This window comes from Pseudophryne corroboree, chromosome 6, assembly GCF_028390025.1.
Source record: "Pseudophryne corroboree isolate aPseCor3 chromosome 6, aPseCor3.hap2, whole genome shotgun sequence".
Taxonomy (NCBI): domain Eukaryota; kingdom Metazoa; phylum Chordata; class Amphibia; order Anura; family Myobatrachidae; genus Pseudophryne; species Pseudophryne corroboree.
In genome coordinates this window covers 65,577,420-65,589,107 of record NC_086449.1, presented here as the reverse complement: position 1 = coordinate 65,589,107, position 11,688 = coordinate 65,577,420, and the positions used below count along the sequence as shown (strand labels likewise).

At 39.9% G+C, this 11,688-nt stretch overlaps 1 pseudogene; it reads right to left on the bottom strand.

The window, feature by feature from the left end:
• Positions 1-3,518: 3,518 nt before the first annotated feature.
• The window catches only part of LOC134934280 (zinc finger protein 567-like), a 72,483-nt pseudogene continuing 64,313 nt past the window's right edge, over positions 3,519-11,688 (bottom strand).

Here is an 11,688-nt window from a genome sequence, read left to right as displayed (position 1 = left end):
GTCAAAATGTGTCCGAATCCAAAACACGGCCGCGGAACCGAATCCAAAACCAAAACACAAAACCCGAAAAATTTCCTGTGCACATCTGTAGTTTTTTTGCAGTCCTGTGTTCACATAGTCGCCGCCCACAGGGGAGTGTATTTTAGATGTGCAAGTGTGCGATCCCATGTGTAGCAGATCTGCACAAACAGATTTTGTGCAGTCTCTGAGTAGTCCAGAACTTACTCACCTGCTGCGATCGCTTCTGCCTGTTTGTGACCAGAATTGATGTCAGACACCCGCCCTGCAACACTTGGGAACACCTGCGTTTTTCAAGACACTCCCCAAAAATGGCCAGTTGCTACCCACAAATGCCTTCATCCTGTCCATCACCTTGCGATTGCCCGCGCGATCACATTTTTTGCACCAACCCACTGCTGTGCCCCACATCCCTGTGCAGTCATCCGTCGCGCCTGCGCATTGCGGTGCATACACATGTGCAGTTTAGACCTGATCGCAAGCTGTGAGAAATCGCAGCCTAGAAATCAACTCTGAATTACCCCCTAAGTTAGGTGCTTGAAGCGATAACATGTAAGCATCAAATTTGCCATAGCGCCTTGTTTCTTATGAGTGCTATACAGAGTCTGTTGAATGTTGAAAAGCTGCAGCACAAGTGAATACAATAAATGCTGCAGTGTCTATTCATTCACTGTTAACTAGCGCTGCCACTTCCAGCGGGACTTATCTGATGTGGCTTCCCCGTCCGGTATACATTCATGTTAGGCAGCACCTATACTCATGATCATGATCACGGTGGTTGCGTGTACGTGCGCTGTCCATCCGATGTGCACGTTTCAACTGGGCGGCTTTGTCAGGAACTGTGATTCCATCCACTTAAAGAGACATGCACCAATTTCCATCCAGCGGTGCTGCCTGACTCCATCAATGTTCCAACATTATTCCTGATACCATCGGTGACCCATCATCGATTCTGGTTACTTTCAGTGTGCCATCATCGATTCCTGCTACCATTGTTGTGCTATCATTGATTCCTGTAACCATTGGTGTGCCATCATCGATTCCTTCCACTATTGGTGTTCAATCATTGATCCCTCATCATCTGTGTTTCACCATCGAATCAGCATCATGGGTAATTCACCATCAACCCTGCACCACTAGTAGCACCTCTCTCTGGTCAGTATCAGCTCATTACATCTGTAGAAGTTGTTTGCTGACTGCATCTATGGACTTCCGTTACCAGCATTGCATCTTCCATGATTGCAGCCATATTGTTGACTAATATTACCAAAAGCATTTATCTGACTTCTGTGCGTTGAGGACTATTACTGACTTTGTGATAGCTACTCTGTGTGCTTCCATTGGGTTATCCGATTGCTGATATTTAAGTCTATTACCATCTGCCGCTGTGATTGCTTTACCTGCGTGCTTCATAAAAGACTTACCTTTTACAAATCCTGTGTTGTTCTGGTCACATTTTCGGGCGTATACTCCAAGGGTATCTTACATGTCTAGGAACCCTATCCAGCCATCCAGGTTTAATTACACATATGCTCCTACACCTGAGGCTTCACCAGGTCAGCCTCTGACCTCCGGCGTGACGACCTTGATGAAACGTTTAAACTTGTTTACATTTCCTGTATTGTTCTACCTAAATTTCTTAAAGTAGTGATGGACTTTCATTTGTCTGTGATAACTTGTGTATGGCATATAATGGACTTCTACATAAAAAAGATGGCTTTACACTAATAAAAGACCCACTGCACTCAAAGCAATACAGCACAAACAACAAATATGTATAAATGGAGGCTCTACAGTAACATAGCGAACTACATTAAATAAGAAATACACGTGAGTGAAATGGTGGAACTTGTGAGTGGTGGGCACAGGTGCAAAAATAAAATTTGGGCTCCCCTCCTCCAACCGAACCCAAGTTCACAATATGCAACATGGCAGTTAGTGACCGAGGCAGAGGGTGACAATGGAAGACAAGAGGAGGCAGGTGGAGGCAGCTGTCTACAAGGAGAGTCAGTAGGTGATGCAGAGAGAGAGAGTGGGTGACAGGGGCACAAGCACAATGTCCTGTGTAATGTGGAGAACAGGGGGCATGGGACACAGTAGCCTCTGCTCTGTCCATGACCACCCTTTGCGCTTCTCTTAGTTTGGCACTCGGTCAGGCAGACTCTGTTAGTGCCAGTTACACCAGTTATGAGCTGCCTTTAATTCACAGACACCAGTGAATCAGAAAAATTGTACATGTGGCTGGGATCAACAGCACTGATAGGTGGCAGGACTCTATCAGTCCGTCCAGCACCCACAAGTTCAGCTCTGCCTACCTAAGGTAAGGGGCAAGTCCCTCAGGTAGTGGGTCCCACCCTGCTCCATGCATTGGATCATAAATAAAAAATTGCTCAAAACATTGTGTATGGGGGAGTCGCTTCCAAGGGATGACTCATTGCTGGTCTGGCCAGCAGTGGGACCCTTAGATCTCAGGGGCCAGGTTAAATTCACCTGCTTCAACAATTGCAGTTCCACGTCTGCATGGGTGAGGCTCCAGCTAGAGGCCATTACTTTAGAAACTGGGACTTTTAGTTACAATTGTTGCAACATTTGCTAAGCTGAAATTGTGTTAAAGACTTTATATTTATCCAATCCAAATTATTTAGGACTCTTGCACCAGCTCCATTGATATTTTATTTTAAAAATATGTTTTATTGACTTTAAGTAGGCTTACAGCAAATATAAACAATAATGTAACGTTAAACATACAATAGCAGAAGTACAAACAGCCCCAAAATGAGAAAAACTAAACCTCATGTCACTATAACAATTAGGCAAATGTGCGTTGGTGTACTAGTCACTGTAGGGCAAGAAAAAAGGGAAGACCAGAACAATTTTAATATAGGAAATAAATATATAATAAAAAAGGATAAATGATGTACCCCAGTGATATTTTTTTATCACTTTATCATGTATTTCTGTTCTAATATTTCACTGATATATTTTAATATGAATTATCTACTTTTTATAAAAATACAATTAAAGTTATGTTTTTATCCAGAGCACTACACCAAGAAACTGCTGTTCTCTCTCTCGTGTATTGTATACTTTTGTATTAGATGTCAGTAGTAGCGCCTCTTATGCCATGGTAGTGAAAACATATATTTACAAATAACGAATCAAATCATGCAAGTTTGGTGGGTTTCACCCTACACTTTGTTTATTACACACATTGGTGCAGAGGATCAACTATTGATGTTTCTCCTCTCTATTCTTTAACAAGATTAATTTCTATAAAACACAAGTTTCATTCAGAAAGTAAAAATGACCTTACTTGTAACCATATAGAATTGATACAAGCTAACTTACTTAAGAATCACAGGATACAATCAGGCCCTCGGTGTGACTCCTCACATGATTAATAAGTGATATATTTCTAGTAAAACACTTGTTACATTCAAAGCAATTAAAAGCCTTCTCTCCTGTATGAATCATCTGATGTATAACAAGATATTGCTTATCTATAAAACTCTTGCTGCATTGAGAACATTTACAGTATATGATTTCTCTCCTGTGTGTGCTCTCTGATGTAAAACAAGATGTGACTTCTGGGAAAAATGCTTGCTGCATTCAAAACATGTAAATGGTTTTTCTCCTGTGTGAGTCCTCTGATGACTAACAAGGTCTCGCTTGTGGGTAAAACACTTGCTACATTCAGAGCACTGAAATGGTTTCTCTCCTGTGTGACTCCTCTGATGTGTAACAAGATTTGAGTTTTGGGTAAAACATTTGCTACATTCAGAGCATTGAAATGGTTTCTCTCCTGTGTGACTCCTCCGATGTAAAACAAGATGTGAGTTTTGGGTAAAACATTTGCTGCATTCAGAACATGTAAATGGTTTCTCTCCTGTGTGAGTCCTCTGATGACTAACAAGCTTTCGCTTGTGGGTAAAACATTTGCTACATTTAGAGCATTGAAATTATTTCTCTCCTGTGTGAGTCCTCTGATGACTAACAAGGTCTTGCTTGCGGGTAAAACACTTGCTACATTCAGAGCATTGAAATGGTTTCTCTCCTGTGTGACTCCTCTGATGTCTAACAAGATTTGAGTTTTGGGTAAAACATTTGCTACATTCAGAGCATTGAAATGGTTTCTCTCCTGTGTGACTCCTCCGATGTAAAACAAGATGTGAGTTTTGGTAAAACATTTGCTGCATTCAGAACATGTAAATGGTTTCTCTCCTGTGTGAGTCATCTGATGACTAACAAGGTTTCGCTTCTTGGTAAAACACTTGCTACATTCAGAGCATTGAAATGGTTTCTCTCCTGTGTGAGTCCTCTGATGACTAACAAGGTCTTGCTTCTGGGTAAAACACTTGCTACATTCAGAGCATTGAAATGGTTTCTCTCCTGTGTGAGTCCTCTGATGACTAACAAGGTCTCGCTTCAGGGTAAAACACTTGCTACATTCAGAGCATTGAAATGGTTTCTCTCCTGTGTGACTCCTTTGATGTCTAAAAAGATGTGACTTTTGGGTAAAACATTTGCTGCACTCAGAACATGGAAATGATCTCTCTCCTGTGTGACTCCTCTGATGTGTGAGAAGATGTGATTTATATGTAAAGCTTTTGTCACACTCAGAGCACAGATGTGGTTTCTCTCCTGTGTGTAGCCTCTGATGTATGAGAAGCTGTGATATATATCTAAAGCTTTTGAAACACTCAGAGCACAGATGTGGTTTCTCTCCTGTGATACTCATCCTGTATTAGATGAGAAACAAATTAGCTGTAGAATGTTTCTCCTATCCAGAAAATGAGAACAGCTTGTGTGATTCCTCCAGAGGTGTAAGGAGAAATGATGCCTGTAGTTGGTTTGATCAGAGAAAAATGTCCCTTTCTACAATACCTTCTTAGTTAAAATCCTGTAAATTTGTTGTCCTGCAAGAAAAAATATATATTTAATAGCATAAAGTTTACTGGGGTAATTCTACTTTTACAGTATCAGTGTGACTATATATAATGAACTTTATATATTTTTATATACACTAACAAATATAACCCAGTTATTTACCATTGTTTTTATATTTGTGTAGCAGCTACTGATACTTAATATAATACACAGGTGTAGATGTATGAAACAGCATTATGGGGAAGTGGTATCAGAGCAGACTCTGCACTCTTTACTGAATGAGATCCATATTGCACATATTATACCACTGTACTGATATACAAAAAATAGTAGTTCACATGAGACCAATATACTGAGAGAGTATATATATTTATTTAATACAAATAATCCCACAGTAATAAGTAGTCTATTCATCACTTATTTTCAACAAAAGAAGGTGATAATTAACATTTTCAGAATGAGCATTGATGCACAGGCAGCTATGTGCCCGGGGTTGTGGGAGAAGTGGGGGTGCCCATCTGTTGACTATGTGTCTAGCTTGGGTGCAGGCACAGGGAGCATATGGCAGCAGCAAGAAGGAAGATAGCTGTGTACCCAGGTGCCCATCTGTTGGCTGTGTGTCCAGCTTGGGGTGCAGGCACAGGGAGCATATGGCAGCAGAGAGAGGGCTGTGTGCCCAAGGTTGCAGTGTAAGTGGGGGTGCCTGGCTGTTTGCTGTATGCCCAGCTCGGGGTGCAGGCACAAGGAGAACATGGCAGCCGAGAGCAGGGAGAGAGCTGTGTGCCCAGGTTGTAGGGGAAGAAGGGGTGCATGCCTGTTGGCTGTGTGCCCAGCTCGGGGTGCAGGCACAAGGAGAACATGGCAGCCGAGAGCAGGGAGAGAGCTGTGTGCCCAGGGTTGTAGGGGCACAACTGTTGGCTGTGTGGGTAGGGAGAAGGGGCAATGAAGTCACTGTGACCGGATCCACTGATGTGGGTATAAATATGACAAGAACCATGGAAGCAGGAGAAAAGTCTCTCACCTCTGAAAGCTGTCTCAGCAGAAAGAGCAGTTTTCCATTAGTGATACATTTGTTAGAGACAAGATGATAGTCCCTGAAAGCTTTTTTAAACTTGCATCGAGTTTAAAACATAATTATAACAAGTGATAATTATGTAGCACCTAATAGAGACTATTTAGATTATATTATATACATGATACTATAATATTACTACAAAATATACATACAAAGAATAAATACCTGATGGCGCAATCAATACTATATGATTGATATTATCTAAAATCTGTCACCTTGTGATCATAAATAAATGGTTCTATTTCATCAGACCTCAGAAGCCTGTCTATAATGGCTTCAATATAGCATATACGATTGAATAAGAAAGAGGTCGCGCTATAGAGCCAATTAATTGTTCCACACCATTCTTAATTGTAAATATTTATTTCAAACATATAACCATATAAAAATATTATTCTTGTGATATTTAAGATCTGGTGTGGTCACAACACCCTCAACTACATAGCAATTAAAAAGAGACAATTCTCATCATAAAAATAAGTGTGCTGAATAGTATAGTGTCCAGACTGGCAAGAATTATGTCACAAGTTCAGTCAGTAATAGGATCCTCTGTGTTAAATTGCACCCAATAATAGAGTCCAGAGGACACTGGTATTTTTATCCAAAGGTTATGCACCACAGATGTAAAGGGTCACAGGTACCTTTGCTCGCTCTGTCCCTTATGCTTATAACACGGGACCTGTTTGCCAGTTCGAGGAGCTTTAAGTGCAGCCCGAGCGTCCCCGGGATTGCACGACTGTTACCTGTGAATCGTAGCGGTGTAGTGCAAATTAGTTGGTGTCTTCTATCCATATGGCAGGATGAATCACGCTGATGGGAGGTTTCCGTACGGGCAACGAGCAGGCTATCACTGTTGCTAAACCCGCTCGAGCGGTTAGCCGCACAGCCGCTCCGGCTTCCAGAAGACACTGTTTTCTCCGGCACTGAATGAAGGTAGCTTACACGGTTTGCTGGTAACAGGTGCCAAGTGTTCTGGAAATGCCGGACGAAGGTCTGAACTATTCAGCAATCACTTAATTGGGGAGTCCTAGACGCGTTTCTTAACATCCAGTTACTTCTTCCATAGGCGGTACTCCCGTTGTTCACAGAGGGTCCTTTTATATGCTAATTTTCTTCATGTGAAGATAGCACACCTGTTTCAATTCAGGGAAGGTTCTCCTAATTATCTATCAGCCACTGCAAATATTCCCTAACAGGCTCTTTCTATCTAGCACATTTCACAGTAAATTAAACCTGATCACAAGAGCGACATTTAACAAAATGAATCAATAAAGATATTTACACCTATATTTTATCAGAAATACATCTGTGTTAGAATGTTAGTTTTAGAAAAAAGGCTGAGTCCATGTGTTAAATCTAATAGATACCTCATGCAATTAATCAATATACATATATATATATAAATAATACGTTTATTCATACACACATATGCATATACCCACATGTATACAAATATATAGTTTGCATACATATACGTACAACACGAGTGCCCAAAAACAGGCACAAAAAGACATATTAAGTGGTCCCAGTTGGTACTATAATAACTTAGATTGTATGAACCACAAACAAATTATATACGTATTTATTTTCCTAATAAATCCAATCTCTAAAGTATAAACATAGAACACAAAAAATCTTCATATTTATTTTTTATTGAGGACAAAATACCTTAGCTAATTAATTGTATCTTTCCCTGAAAATATATAGATACTCACAATAAATTTAATATAGCCTGTTTTAGGTTGTGATTGATATCACTATCCAACCATCCCTACTTTAAAACTAGAAATGTAATATATCAGAACAACCAAATATGAGATTATCTAATATTACTCAGATGGTATCCTATCTACTGATCGAACAAGATAATAGTAAGCTCACTTTAGATGGATTGCTTCAGAAGAAGACACAAGAGGCAAGAAATTAAGATGATAGAGGGATTACTTCAGATTAATAAACACAAAAGGCCAGAAATGATACAGGGTTAAGACAGATTCTAAGAACATTAGGAACAATTCTATAGGGTCCTCCCCAATGTTCTTATAAGGCTATGGGTCTATTTCAATATACTCATTGAGTCCCTCTGGTACAAGGGTCCCTAGTGTATGAATCCAGTAATTTTCACGTGTACATCGTTTTCTATATCGGTGCATAGCCTTTGGATAAAAATACCAGTGTCCTCTGGACTCTATTATGGGGTGCAACTTAACACGGAGGATCCTATTACTGAATGAAATTTTGGCATAATTCTTGCCAGTCTGGACACTATACTATTCAGCACACTTATTTTTATGATGAGAATTGTCTCTTTTTAATTGCTATGTAGTTGAGGGTGCTGTGACCACACCAGATCTTAAATATCACAAGAATAATATTTTTATATGGTTATATGCTTGAAATAAATATTTACAATTGAGAATGGTGTGGAACAATTAATTGGCTCTATAGCGCTACAAAATATACAGTTTAAAGTTTGAGATTGCTGAGTATTAAACAATTTTGGACTAAATTTAAGCAAATGTCCAACCAAAAGTTGGTCGTCACAATTAAGGGACAACTAAATTATTCCTGCTGCTACGTATCTGGCCCATACACATAAGTGCCAGACTGTAAGTGCCCATAAATATACTTACACATTTATTATGGACTTACATTCAGTTACATAGTGATTCATGAATATCTACCTACACTACAACTTATATGATAATTCTGTGTCATATACAGCGTGTTATCTTCTTATTTTTCTTTTAAAATACGTAAATTCAGTTTTTATTAAATACAATATTTATTTGCTAATGCCAAATATAGGATATAAAGTTCATAATAGTTTGCCCTATGAAATATAATTCTATTATATTGTAATACTAACTATATAACAAGTGTTTAAATAAAACTTTTAAAGTATTGACAACAGGACAATATCTACAAAATAACATCTACAAATATTTATGTATATATCAATATATCCATATGTATAATATAATCACCTTACTCTAGAGATCCTTTCTTTCTCTTACTGTACCATCTGCCCAGCTCTCCAACCAGTAACTCATCCAGCAGCTCCTCCATCAGCTATCAGTGGCCTGATACAGCCTATTTATAGTCACTCCTCCCCCATCTCTCCCCAGTAGTTCCCAGGATGGCCAGAAGGAATTCTTACACTGAGAGGTGACATGTAAATTAGGGTGTCATAACATTAGTATATAGTCATTCAGCACATCAGCTTCTCGTGCCCAGCTCCTTGTCTTGTAAATGAAGTGTAAATATTCCTAAAGTCACTTACTACAATGGGAAATGCTAATTACACCCTGGCAGGGGTAACACCTTGCATTCTAATTAGATCACAGCATCCTCTGTTATGTCACTAAAGGGTCCATTGTTTAGGAGTCACCTATTGTTCAGGCAGAGTTTAGGCAGACATATATTTTCTACATACAGTATCAGCAGCAGGAACATCACAATGATCCACTGTAAATATAATCAAAATGACACTTATAAAGCACCAAGAAAAAGTTTGCACAAATCTTGAAAAAAATTAAAAATATTATATGTATATATAAATGATATATATAAATGGGAAAGCCCTCACTCACTCACTTACTCACTCACTCTCTCACTCACTCACTCATCACTAATTCTCTTTCTTCCTGATATGTTAGGAAGCTGAAATGTAACATAGGTATTCTTCAGGTGGGAAATAGGAAACTACATAATTAGAATTTAATAAACCTCCCCTAAGGGGATGAAAAGGGGGTTGGAAGAATTATATAATGCGTGGCTTGCATTGCGTGAATGATAATGTCCAAACGGACAAACACATTTAAATTTGAATTGCATTGGACTCCAGTGTGTAGAATTTTAATAAACCTCCCCTAAGGGCATGAAAAGGGGGTTGGAATATTCATATCATACGTGGCTTGCATTGCGTGAATGATAATGTCCAAACCGACAATCACATTTACATTTGAATTGCATTGGACTCCAGTGTGTACAATTTAATAAACTACAAAAATGGTCCTGTCACTCTTTACTGTGTCTGCTACGCGTGTTCCTAGGGCACTGCCAAGAACCATGTATTAATATTTACTGACATTAAGACGTCTCAAATTAACATCTCTAATAATTTACCAAATTTGTATCACTCATTTAAATGCAAAGAGCAGGTAGAACAGCTAGTGAGACATAAATATTCCGAAGGTCACTTACTAAAGCATAGAAACATAGATTTTAATGGCAGATAAAAACCACTTGGGCCATCTAGTGTACTATCTAGTACAAAGTATAGTCATAATTAGCACTTAGTCAAAATCACACATAGACAAAATCTCTAGCACAGATAGTAAAAATCTGTACAATCTGTGTTATCTGGGCTCTGGGGGAGTTCAAGGGAAATTGCATAGTCAAAATCAGACATAGCAAGGATCTCACCGTGTGTAAAGACCTTAAGTTGCCCAGGTACAGATACAAGCACACACCCTATGGTTAATATTTTGTGCAGGAAGCCAATTAACCTATCAGTATATTTGTGGAGTATGGCAAGAAACAAGCGCAGTCCGAGGAAATCCACACAAGTATGGGGAGAATGTGCAAAGATATAGATAGATTAAAAATAGTGAGATACACATATTAAGCTGCAGGGACAGATTGGCCTTGAAAGCTGCTGGGAAAGTTCCTGGGAGGCTGACCGCAGTGTGGGGCCACATGTAGCTCTGCATCCAGTACCGCATCAGCGCCACTCACATTATATCTGGCAGCTGCCAGCACCTATAAGAGGCCACAGCTTGGGGAGCTCTGGCATTGTGAGGATAAGCTGTCATCTCACGTGACAGAGCTCCTCCAGTCACCAGTTCCTGGCAGCCGCACAGCACACACACAGAGTGACGGTGAGTGATATCTATCCCTTTGTCACCTCTGCTTTCCCCTACTCTCCTGCTCTCTCTGCCCTCCCACTTTCTGCTACACCACTGACCCATTTTCACAGACACCTCCAACCCCCCATCTACTCTCACCCCCTGCGGCACCCCCCTTTCCACCCACGGCACTCCCCTCCCCCACTTGTGGAACTACCCCCCCCCCCAACCCATGGTACTCCCCTCCCCATGTGCCCCCCCACTTGCAGTACCTCCGCTCATTTTGAAATCAGTGAAAATAAAGTACACTATCTGCATGTCGAGCTCTCCCAGGAAAATGCTCACTTATATATGGACTTACACAAGAAACCAACTGACAGGAATAAAATAAAATTTTGAAAGCAGACAGTCAACATCCAAGTTCCTTTAGGAATAGTCTCCCCTGTTCACAATTTTTCCGAGCAGTAAGAATTTCTGACAACACTGCTAAGGCAGAGGCTAGAATTGATGAGATGTCAATGCAATTTATAAGCAGGGGTTACGATGCAATGCACCTGAGAACTGTCAAGCAAAAAGTTCTGTCTATTCCGAGAATGGATTATTATTATTATGCTTTATTTATATGGTGCCACAAGGGTTCCTCAGTGCTCAATTGCAGAGTACATATGCACATAATCAAAACAAGAAAACAGTGACTTACAGTTGAAGACAATATAGGACAAGTACAGGGTAACTAAGCATAACTACACCAGTAAAGGACATAGAGATAAGTTTCAAGGCGGACAAAAAACTGCAGTATTTGGGCAGCTGAGGATTTTCAATGTAAGAAAAGGTTAAGCACATGAGGGAAAAAGGCCC